Below are 12,880 nucleotides of genomic sequence, written 5' to 3' on the forward strand. Positions count from 1 at the left end.
ATCAATCCTGCAAAAACACGCGTGTGTTCTTATACGAAATAAATTAGTATGTCAAACCGCAGAGTGGAGGAGGCTGTTATGCTCATCCAGAACCGTAAAAACAGACTTCAGTGCAGATGTCCACCCTGCTTGCATCCAAGTGAGCCGCTCCCAGTGGAAAATAAATTTTGAATCTGAATGCGAGGAATCCACAGTTCTGAAGTGGGTCCTTCTGGGTGATTTACAGGCCACACGCTTCCGCTGTGGCTCCTGGATGAGCACAGTGGGTTCTGCGGTCTGCCGTCCGTACCAGGTCTGAAAGCGGATGCTGCGCTCTACACAGAGGGAACACCAGCATCCCTCCAGTGTTTTTTTTTTTTTTTACTTCCGCTTTCATTCTGCAGCTGATGTCTGAAACTATTTGTGCACAGAAGAGACATTTTCATTCCAGGCAGACATGCAAATTGATAGGATGTTTGCGTAGAACAAAAGCAGCAGCAGCAGCAGCAGCAACAACAATAACAACAACAACAGCAACAACAACAATAACGACAATAGTGAAGCTTCCACTTTGTAATGATGATAACTGGCTTGCCTTTGACAGGTTTCCTCACACGAAATTCCACTCAACCAGTTTGTTATGCAAATTAAGGGTTCAACTTCTATGTTGAACGTATGCAAAAGGGGAGATGATAACTGTCCTTCCATCACACACCAGAATAATCACCATACCAGAATAATCTTTTAATAACCTTAGCCTACTGGATCTGAAGGGATCTCAGTTGTGGGGCCTTTGGGTTGAACACAATTCCTCCCCTGTGGTGTTTAGTGTATGGAAACACTGCTAGGACAATTTTCTCCTGTTTTGATGTGAATGAATGAAGTCTGTGTAAACTCCATTCCCAAAAGCTTAAGTGAATCCTTTTCCCAATGTGCATTGAAGAATTCTTCACAATTCTGAAGAATTCAGTCATTATTTGCATTGTGCTAAGGATTAGTGGAGGTGTGCAACTCTGAGCAGGTTAGTGATGTGCAGAAATATGCGTGTCCTCTTGAGTGAGGCACTGGTTTTGGCACTCTTTCTCAGTAACACACCCTGGTCACTCAGTTAAAACAGAGGGAATGTGTCAGTCAGCTTGGTGTTGTAAACAGGTGAACTTCTAGAGCAACAACAATGATGAGGGATTGAACTGGGCAGTGCTCAGAAACATTTCCTTCCTGTAAATTCCAGAACATATGCCTCAGACAGTCTCCGCTGACAGACTCCATAAATCAATTATGTATTGCAGATATGAATGGAATTTTCATTTAGATTCATGCCCTGCAGTAAAATAAATTAATTCTCATATAAAAACGAGAATGACAGCGAATCTTTGAATAAAAACAATGCTTGTTGATGTCAGGTTTTGATTGCCACATGCATGTTACATATCTAATCTACTTTTCATTGTGTGGGTCACAATTATTCCCTACAAATCTATCTAAACCCTTTTTAAATCCTTGAAATGCTGCAAAATATTTATGCTACACAAGAAACAGAGAAGTCTGTGTGCCCATGATTAAATTGTGAAGGCCGGCCATTTTGAAATGATAAGGAATGGTCATGTCACCTGAGGAGGCTGCAGGGGAAGAGGGAAGAATTAAGGCTGACATTTCCATTAGCATTTTTTTCTTTGAATTTTGCCAGAGGGAGTCGGAGGGGAGATAAACACGGTGAGACATGGAAAGCTGCCAGGGATGTTTTGTTCTGTGGAACACCTCAAAATAGGACAGCGGAGCCATTGACACTTTGTGATCAGGTCTTCCATGACTAAACACACATAGTGCATATATGTATGTGTGTGTGGGGGGGGGGGGATGTTTAGAGATTCAATGCTGCCCTTGCTGTTCATGGTTGTAACTATTATCCTCTGAAGAGCGTTTGATGACGCAGGATCCACCAGGGAGAGATGTGTCTCCGCCAGCCTTCCCTCTGCCTCTTCCTCTCCTCTCTCTCAAAGCTGTCTTCTGGCCCCATCTGTTCCATGGTCATTCCACCCAAGTGCACAGCCCAACCTGTCAGCAGAATACAAACAACAAGCTGCTATTAATACCCAGCGGGCACCGTGGCCGCTCACATGTAGAGATCTGAGATGCCGATGGAGACACGGTCTTTCCTGCACAGCGTCAAGCTCCAGGCACTACATACTCTATATGGAGGGCTGGGTAGTTGAGTCCTACCTCTGTCTCAATTGAAACAAAGACAGAAAGCAGATGTAGGGGTGTATTCTGGGTGACACTGCATCAGCATGAACCTTGTCATGCTGGCAAGTATTCTACTTTGAATATGTATAGCTTAATTATTGCTCCTCTGGTGCCCATAAAGTTCTCATATAATTTTAGGTGATTCATACATCTGCAGAAAATCAGAGAGATTTTCCTTTGATACTTCTGACAGTGGGCTGCTTTCATCCCATGACCTGCCTTGTGTATTTCATTCACTCATAGCGTTGTTTTCGGATATAAATAGAGGACAATCTGGCAACGCATTTGTATGAGAAGTTCAGTCAGTGTACGTGTTGTTGATCAGCAGCACACTTGTATCGCCGCCCAGGAGGGTGATAACATGTGGCGGCTGGTGAACGTTATGTCTCAGAACATCTAAGACATGAGTAACTGCTGTCACAGTCTGGCAACAAGCAGAGATTGCATCAAGTTGGTAAGATGAATTTATATAGTACTTAAGTAATAATGCTTATTATGAATTTGAATATGTCCTCTTATATTTTTGTATGAACACTAAACTATCCTTAAATAGCCATTAAATAATGCTTTATCTGGCATATATTTCAGCATAATACCTGTGGACAAATGATGAAGACATGCTTGTAGTTTTATAGTAGTTGTATAGTTTTGTTTTGGTAGAATAAGTTACAGTATGTAAGCTATCCAAAAAGACCCATTTATTATCATTCTTATCATCAAACTATGTAACTCTTCAAATGTTTTTATACTCAATTAAAGTAGTGCAGCATAAGGCTGAATAAGAACCCAGCAGTTATTATTTCAAACTATCTTCAGCTTATTTATTTAGAACTGTGGCTAAAGGTTACAGTAGCATTCTCCATACTGCATAGTATTAATTGGCTCACATGTTATTACCCTTGGTATTTTAAAGGTAATAAAAAGGTTCCATGAAAAAAGGCAATGGACACACTAGAAGATGGATAGAAATGTGAGTACAGACAGACCCCAGAGGGTAACCTAACTGCTCCTCTCCATGGTCCTTTTATTGTGGCTGAAATAAGGGGAAAGGTAATGAGGCATATGACAACATGCAGTAGAACAACAACACCATAAATATGCCACCTCTGTCCTCCCTCCACATAGAAACAACTATTTCAATTCACCAATCAATCCAACCAGAAGTGGAAGTGGAATTTTGTACTTATGTCAAGTGGCTAGAAGAATAATGGAAAACTATTTCGAACAATGAAAAACTATTTCTGCTTGCTGTAATAGTTTAGTGGTCTCCGTCACTAGAGATGCAGTAGCAGCGCACTGGATATTGGATTTTTGTGCACACATTCCAGGTAGTATAACTAAACATGGGTAGCTAAAGACAGCAAAATGAACAGCAATAAGTCAGCTTTTTAAACAAAACCACATTTTTAATCTCTGTCCTTACAGAGTTCACTCATTCCTATGCAGGTGAAATGTGAAAAGGAAAAACTAGATTCAAGAGTAGAGTCGCTTCAAGCTATGCCAACAAACATACCACTCTGTAACTTTTCACCATGGTTCACCATGGTTATTAAAGATTCTGTGGTTTTTATCATAAAGAGGAAGGGGTTTCCTGGTGTTTTATCCAAATTCCCAACCTGGCTCTCTCAATCTGACCATCGATTTCTTAGCACCACTGCTGAGTCTGGGTCTTGCTATCAACACATTTGCCTCATCACTGTCTATTAGTGCACTTAACAACAGTGGGTGTGCTTAAATGTTTTTGGTCACACCTCCTCCAAGAGGGTTCTTTATGAAGACAAAAGGCCAGGAAAGAACACCCCAGACTTCACTGACTTGTGGCGGAGATGTGACTTCATGACATATGTTTTCAATTGCAATTGCAATTGCAATTCCACTAGACAGTTGCATCCATGGAATCAATGTTAGCATTAGTTAGCTATGATGAGCAGATCTCCCATAATCTTCCAAGCACACATGTTCGCCTGTGTATCCATGTTTATGTCTTAGTGTCCAGGTGACACCAAGGAGAGGCCTCGCACTACACAAAGATGTGGTTAAACTTGCTCTCATCACATTTCTGTTTTCCGTGAACCGAACCGGTTGGGTGGCAGAGATGGTATCGCTCATCATGTTTATTATCATTCCACATTGAACAATGACGTACGCTTCTCTGTTCTGCATTTGAATTTTGCAAAGTTCTTGTGCCCTCTCTCTGTGCCATGCATCTGAAAAGCAGAGCCCACTGAGTGCCCCGTGGAGAGCCAGTCTTGCTGTGCGCTATGCCATTAATCAGGGGCCCTGTGAGGCCCGAGACGATAACCCAGAGCCCGGCTTCAAGGCCGTCCCGCTCTGTCCCTGCTTAATCAGAGGAAATGGCCTCAACAAGGTGACATTCACACCGCCCCCACCGCTGCGCTGATCTCTAGCTCTTGCAGATTAGCTGCTGTATTATTTACAGTTTAATTGCCGTCCGACTGTTTCTGAATTCAATTATGCTTTTGTCTCCTCTTTTTTTGCACAGCGATAGCAGTGAAATTGGTTTTGCATACGTCTCTGGGGCCCTAATAGTCAATAAGGTAGGCAGAAACTTTGCTGGTGATCAATTGCAATGTGTGCGATCAGTTTTTTTTCCCTCAGTATCACTGTGTCATTGAAGTATGAATCAGCTGGCTTTTCTGGCTCAGTCTGTCCATATTTCACCATCTGGTCCATCACCTCACTGTCAGTACAACAGAGTATAAGAAATTTCCATTATGTTACTATTATAAGACATTTAAATATTTCTCCTGCTTCAATGGCTATTAATATTGGGAAGGATATAACTGCCACCTGTGATATAAAGTTCAGTATGCAGTAATAGTACAGGCCTCACGGATTTCAGTGTGTTTGGCTGACGCAACAAAATTGTGTTGCATTCACCCCGCTCTTCAGAGGAGTCCACTGAGAAGAACACACATTCCCAGAGGTATTTAACAGAAAGGATCAGCTACTGACAAAACCCCATTAGACACAGCTTTCAAGCTTGAGGCAGGGAGGCGGGGCAGGCTACAAAAAATAGTTTTTACAAACACAACATGGACAAGGGCATCCTTGGAAGTGAAGTATGCCTTATCATGGATTAGAAAATGAACTGATTAGGGTTATGTTCACATCAGCACAACAAAGTGTCCACACTGAGCTTTCACTGTCTTTACATTGCAGTAACAAAACGCACACTGGCAATCCATTCAAAGATTCTAATTGTTGACACACAGCGTGATCCTAAAAATATGAATGTTATGTAACAACTTTATTTATCTTTGGTACTAATCCTTAATGTTATTAAGAAAAGTCATGCAGAAATCAATGTTTTACCAGAAATTTTCTTTTCACGAATAAAAAAAAATGCTTGTAATTAAGGCAAAGCTAAGGAAAGCAGTCGCCCACACGGGGACGGAAGCTGCAGAGCGTGGAAAAAAAAGCTGACGCTGTCACAATCTGCTAAGTGTGATAAAGCGGAAACAGGGAGGAAATGTCATCAACGGGAAAAAAGACGAGAGAAATCCAGCAAATTAAATTCAGCCAGGCACCAAAATCGATCATCTGGCGGTTGGCATTCGATGCACTGCTGTGCTGTGGGTGTCAAATTGAATACAGAGAGGCTTTAAGAGCTACAGCCAGGCAACCAGTGCATAGACTGGCCCTCCATAACTGATAAGTGAGTGTGTAAAATTATTGCAATTTAAACACTCAGATGGGCTCATTAAAGACTGCTGATAGTACGTTGGGGGAATTCAGAAGGTCTTGAAATATAATTTTATTGCATGTATAAAAAGTCATATTGCAGTTATATTTTTGCAAGGACACTTGCAACTGCCAATTTTTTTTTTAGTTCATGTTTTACTTTTGTGACTGACTGTGCTCATATGTACTCATTTGCAGTAAAACACATTCGTCTGGTTAAATTTAATTGCTTTTTAAAGGTCTGAAAAACAGCCCTCATCCCTCGAGACCTTGGGCAAAGTACTGGTCATAATAACAGCTTAGCCACACCACCTTTAAAGGCGACATCCTTGTACCCTCTTCAGGGTGCATACGAGCTCCCACAGCACAGGGACGTATTCTGACTGGAGAAGAGAGGAATGGGCAGCTTTCCACCCCAGCGTGGCAGTGCTGGACATGTGTGTGTTATTGTTTCTTGGCTGAGCCCGGGATCAGCTGCAGCAGGGAACAATGCCGCCCATAGCAATCAGGTCTGCGAGACACCTGTTGACTTGTGATTCCCCGGGACAGCGCTCTGGCGCTATGCTGTCTCCTCGCTCTGTCTGAACACATCAGTCAGGCCCCATCTTATACCCTGCTCCGCCACCTCAGCCCAAAATCCCTGCAACCTGCCAGCTGAGCCTCCATTACTCTCCAGGCCTCTCTGGGCCGTCAGAGTGCAGATGTGTGCATTGCATGTGCCTCAATGCACACATCTGTGAGTGAGTGCACGTGTGTTACAGAGCGCACTTCAATGGCTGGACACACAGCCCTGCGTGGGCATTTAGGTGGGATTAATCGTCCTCCTTCTCTCTATACGTCTTCTCTCTGGTCTGTTAGCAGTATAAAGTGCGGCACTTGGAGAACTCTTCCCCTCCTCCACAGTCCATGCCAGGTCTGGCGTCAGCGCTCACAAAAATCCTCCCCAACCTGCAGACACAGCTAATCCCACCGGGTTTACCTCGTCTCATTTCGCTTATCTCTGCGTGGCAGCGCTCCGTCTCCGATGCCTGCTCATTGTGCGCTCCAGAGTGTGCTTGTGTCCTTCCGGACATGTTGCGTGGTTGTAAATGGCTCAAATCTCAAGACACTCATATCAGTAATTCCCCGGCTCTGTGTCTTTGGTTAAGGTACCATATACCCACGCCGAGTACTTAATACATTTGTTCCAAGAATGTGCTCTTGTGGGTTCATTCTGGGAACTACAAAGGAGCCCTTCCTGTTTGGCAGATTATTCACTATTGTTTGCAACAGGTTACCCTCTTCTGTAAATCCTATGTATCAATCAGCTGCAGTAATCAATAGCTATACTATTGGTAGCATGTTTGCACAGGATTACAGGAGTGGTAATTTTGCTCGTGGTAACTACAGTAACTGCAGTGCCTTCACTGGGTTGCCCTCAGGCTTTTTGGAAAAAAAGTGAATACATAATGAGAATATACATGAGTCTGAATGCCTGTAAGTATGTGCCCATGGTTGATAGTACAGAGTTAAAGTCTTAGTTGTTGTGGTCATTGGTTTTCTGTGGGGAGCTGATAGATCTTGGTCAAAACTAGGTCATGATTCCTAGGTCTAGATCACAGGGGTGGAGCTGGTGCAGGGGAGAAGTAGAAGGATATCATACATATGTATTTGTCACTACCCTTTTTATAAACCACCCTTTGAAGTCTGTTGCTAAAATCTGAAAAATCCCTCTTTGTTTTTCTACTCTCCTGTGCTTATCTTTCTGAAGTAGCACAGTGTGGTTTTGCTTTGTTGTAGAGAGAAAAGAGGCAGGGATGACCTTAAAATGATGCACCATTGATGATGACCAAAGCACAGAAGTGATATCTCCATTCAGCAGAGGAGACTGAGAGGTAGAGGGTGAGAGAAAGCTGTTTGTTCTCCATGACTGATACTCACTATGGAATGTTCTACAGTATGGTGCAGGAACATGGGGACAGGTTACTCTGATCCCACCCTGTTATACCCCAGTTATCCTCAGTGAACACACACACACACACACACACACACACACACACACACACACACACACACACACACACACACACACACACACACACGCGCACGCGTGGAAGCAGACACACAGATTGATGCACACACAGACCCTTGTGCCCTTGTACATATAGACACACAGGTACATATAGACACACAGGCAGAAACACACAAGCTAAAACTGAGTCTCCAGTATAGGTGAGAACACCAAGGGTAAGGGTTTAGGGAATATTTTCCGTGGCTTTGTACTAGATAAACAGAAGTTTATGAATTCTTGTAGGTTTTGGACATTAAACTTACCCTTGACATGAAAATATAAATAAAGACACGGTGCAGCAAAAAAGCCTGCAATATTTTTAAGTTGTTGAATCCAGCTGGTTTATTGAAAGTTAATTTATCTTTAATCCATTTTCCTGCACCTTTAGCCTTTGCTCTGCTCTCACATCTTCTTTATGCTGGGGAATTCAGATGTTAACAGCTTCTCTTACAGGAGACCGGTAGCTGTAGATGAAGGTGTGACAGGGGCAGGGAATTTCAGACCATGGGAATGTTTCACAGCCCAGGGTGTTCATCTTATTTTCTGTATTTGTCGTGGGTATTGGCATTACAGGGGCCCTTAGAGTGAGGAAATTCTCTCTTTGCTGCTATGAGCTTTAGCAGGGACCACAAATGTTCTATGTCTCCGACTGAGTCCTGGTCCAAATCTAAATACTTCTGAGTCATCTACCTGCTCCACCCTGTCACTCTTCCAGCCTCTAAAACCAAACAGCCTGTTCTTTCAGTGTCCTCACGGTGTTATTCAAAACACGCTGTAACCTTGATTGCAGGTCATTCTCCTAAGCAAAGTCTCTTCTAACTTCCTCTCCTTTGAACAGTTTTCCAATAATATACTGTATTACCACAGGAACAAGCTGTGCATACTGCAGAGTTTTCACTTATTTTTCTCAGCATCCGTTACACAGTTACCCTCTGTTAAATTTATTCTGCACAGGTTTTGTGAGTCTGCTGAGTGTTCTACAAGCTTTCTCCCTGCTAAGCTCAGAGGAATGCTTTTTGTTTTCGTCTGATGCATACAAGGCGTATTCCCTGATATACACTTCTGCTCTGGAGTGCACACGAGAGGCCCTGCTGGTGTACATGCCTGCTCCACATGTGAAAGGATCCCAGTCTGATTTTCCTGAGGAAATGATTTTCCAGCCATGTTCTCAGGCTGTTTGACTCCCAATGATCCCTCTTTAATTGTATTGAGTTTTGAGATTAGCCCCTCTAATCCTCTGTGGTGTCCAATGAAAAAAAAGTTTTTAAGAGTTAAAAGTTATATGAAAGGGACTTTATGACTTTGCCAAATAATAGCAAAACAATAAGGCATGCTTCATTTGTTTATCTTATCTCCAGTGCTTGAGAAGCAATTTGGAATATTTGGAAAGGAGAGAGGGGTAAAAGCGTTCTGTTTAATGAAGTTACTGTCAGTGGTTTATTTGATTTTGGTTCTCACAGTCTGTTGCTGAATTTCTTCAAAATCTCACCCCCCCCCCCCTCCTGTGTGGGTTCTGGGATTTCCATCAGAATGCCTGTAGAAAGTGTAAGTGTCTTTTCTGTGAATAAGTATGCAGATAAAAGCTTATAAATGATTTCCTCCAGAGATAATCATTTCCAAATCCAAAAATCTCAATTTGACTCAATCAACAAATGTCTGTACTTGTAAGTCAGACATGGCATATAGTTCAGTAGCTTTAAGCTGGTTGTGCTTCTAAAAAGGTATAATGCCCTATTATTAAAATGAAGGACATTTTTCCCAGCTGTCTTATTAGAAAGAATCTGCCTTTAAATGTGGTGCTGGCTGAGTCTGGAGTGAAACTGCTGGCATAGTCCGCAAGGTCCATATCTCATTGAGACTCCATGCGCCATTTTAAAATATGGCATTTTTGTGCAGGAAAAATGAAGGCAAATGTCTGTAAAGCATGCAGGATGACAGAGAAATTGTTCATTTTTGTTATTGTTATTACTGTACTAATGACCTTGCAGTCAAAGTTGTTTTTCATTTAGAACCAAAGTTTAGGAATAACATTGCTGACTGCCAACCCTTGTAGGAAAAAAACCCTGAATTGCAAAATTCCCTCTAATAATGTTGGACATGATTGTGGGTTGTTGTGGTGCAAGCTGGAGTGAGGCCTTCAGCAGCAGTAGTGACAGGTTCATTAAACATTCTGACGGATCGTTACCTGGCTCAGGAATGGCACAGGAATGAAATGATATCCTTCTGAATCCCTTCACTCGTGACCTCTTGGCCTGTTGTATGAAGGACCTTTTGCAACACGAGTAGAAAAACACTGATTTATTTATTTCATTGAGTCATTCATTCAGCGTTTTCCATCAGTCTGAGCTTCCCCACTGGTGTCCCATTAAGATGCTCCATAAAAATAATCCTGGTGAGCCTGAGCTGGAACGAGAACGATGCTGTTTGGGTCTAACGTGCCGGTGGCAGTGCCAAGACACAAGGCACTTCCATTCATGTATTTATGTCTCTGTTTCAAACGGTGCTCTAATGAGAGCAGATTCTGCGCCACAGAAGTGCAGCGCGCCGTGGGAGATTGCATGTAATTAGAGAGGGATGATGACGGACTCACTCGACTCCTCTCCCAAGGCACCGCAGCTGCACGCAACAGGAGGACCAATTAAACACGTTTAAATGATGGCAGCAAATACTAAATCCATGAGTAAACGAACAACACCCAGCCAAACAATAATTCTGTACTTCATTGTGATAGCAAGCATTCTGTTTTCCCTTTGGTCCGTAACAGCTGAGACACACGTGTCAAGATAAGTGATCATCGTTTCTGTTATGTCATTGACTGTAATAGGAAACCACAGACTGAAGGGAAACCTATACTTGCTGTCTGAAATAAAGGAAACACCGATTAGCTGCTTGGTTGGATGTATCTTTCAGTCAGACAAGTCAAACCAAGCACTTTTCCTGAGTTTCATTTCCAAATACTTATTAGACTGCTAGACAGAACTTTAAAAATAATGCCAAGCTCCCAATAAAATGTAAACATTACATAACAAATGTAAGGTGAACTAGTGATTTTTAAGAGAAATACATATCCCAGGTGCTCTTTAAGCCGGTACAGAACATTTTTGTTGGAACACAACCTCTCTGGGCTTAACAGGAAACTGCCAAACAGAGTAGTGTTATTTACTGTGTCTGTTCTCCTCTGTTGATCACTGTGAGAACTGCAGAACAGTGACATGAGGAATTCATAATTTTTTTAGCAGCCTAAAAGTCTGTGCTATCATCCTATACTTTTCCCGTGAGTTTCACAAAAGGAAGGTAAACACATTTTAGTCAGCCACAATAAGAATGGGAGGAAAAATCGATAATAACAGAAAAGACTAAATAAGTAATTATTCAAAAAGTTTTTCCAAAGGTGAAGTGAGAGAGCCAAGGTAAATAGGGGTGAATTTTAGCGAGAGCATTATTAAGACATGAGATGTGACTGAACCCTGTAATTAATCACAGTTTGTCTTTTGTCCAAGGCCTTTGGAAGAAGTCAAAGCATGAGAGGAAATGGTTAGGAGCTGTAATGAAGGTTTCACATCAGCCATTTTACAGATGTCAGTGTAATTGTTACCAGACTGTTCTTCTTGATGTTGTGCAGATTTTATGGTGGAGTAATAAATAGCATCACCTGCTGATCTTGGCCTCCTATAGAAATCCCAGTTTAAGAGATGTTAGCACAGAGACATTGTAGGGCAGTGGATGTCATTCATGATAATGAGGCTATGTATGGGTTCTGTTTTTGGGGTGTGGGTGCACTTTCTCACTTGTTATAGAACGAGATGCCAGAGATGAATGCACAACACTCTACCTGAATAGCCAACAACTATTTTTTTTTTTTTGTTTTGGTTTCACACGGTGGTTAAGCATAAAGGACTGGAAGTGACAGCGTTGTCAATGGAGAGGATGATGGGCATGCACAAAAATCAATAGCAACAGCTGGAAAAGGAAGGGAGCAGAGGAGTCAGCTAAGCTGTCAGCCTCAGCCTTGACTGATGTTTTTGACAAATGTGATAAAGGCAAAGAATGGTTTTCTTATTTAATCTGCTTCCCTATATCATAACTGCGTGCGTGTCAATGTAAGTGTCAACTTAAATGTAAACTGAGCTGGTTTGACTGAGACTTCTCTCAACCCGCCTGTTTTTGTGGTAACTCTACCTGTAATTCGATTTCGGCATTTTCATTCCATTTTGGCACTACTCTGGCATTCTTTGAATGCCACTAATACTGTCATCCACAAAGAATCAAGCGGAGCCTGGCTAGAACCATATGCTAATTACTTTTGTTTTCATACCTACCCCTGTGTGCTGACTCCTAGCAATTTGTTTTGCATGAAATTTGCAAGTGTGAATAGGGTAAAAAAGTTTTTATCAGGCCTGCTTAACTCAACTGTAAATACATACAGTGCATATGAAACATTGAGAATCACCAGAATTATTTTTTGCATTTGTAATAGTTTTTAGTATATAGGTAACCAATATTCAATTCTAACATAAAATACTGCACACTCTATGGTGAATATGATTGTTATCACAGAACAGTATCTAATCCTGAATTAATTATTCAAAAAGGCTTATTCTTTATTTTATTTAGCTAATTATCAAACTTCTTACATGATTCTCAATCTCACGTACAGTACATTTCCACATTATGATGAGCCTGCAATCTCACTCCAGTCACAAACTCAGAATGGCCAGATATTTTATTTCAGAACAATTAGAGAGGCCAGATACCTCTTCACTGAAATGCCAACATGCCTTAAATTGCTATAGCTTGAAATACTGCAATTTGGAGGCCCCTTTTGCTTGGCAAAAACAAAGGGTTGGGAAATGCTTAGAACTAAGAGGGAGATATGACAACAGTGTGACCACTCACTGGACA

General features: G+C 41.8%; 1 protein-coding gene across 1 annotated transcript in view; it reads right to left on the reverse strand.

Annotated features, from left to right (window-relative positions):
* Positions 1-548: 548 nt before the first annotated feature.
* The window catches only part of LOC118783051 (urotensin-2 receptor), a 40,631-nt gene continuing 28,299 nt past the window's right edge, over positions 549-12,880 (reverse strand). Inside the window, exon 3 of the mRNA XM_036536725.1 lies at positions 549-2,034. The gene's annotated coding sequence lies outside the window, so the exon portion shown is untranslated. The remainder of the gene's footprint in view (positions 2,035-12,880) is intronic.

Source organism: Megalops cyprinoides, chromosome 1, assembly GCF_013368585.1.
Source record: "Megalops cyprinoides isolate fMegCyp1 chromosome 1, fMegCyp1.pri, whole genome shotgun sequence".
NCBI classification, from domain to species: domain Eukaryota; kingdom Metazoa; phylum Chordata; class Actinopteri; order Elopiformes; family Megalopidae; genus Megalops; species Megalops cyprinoides.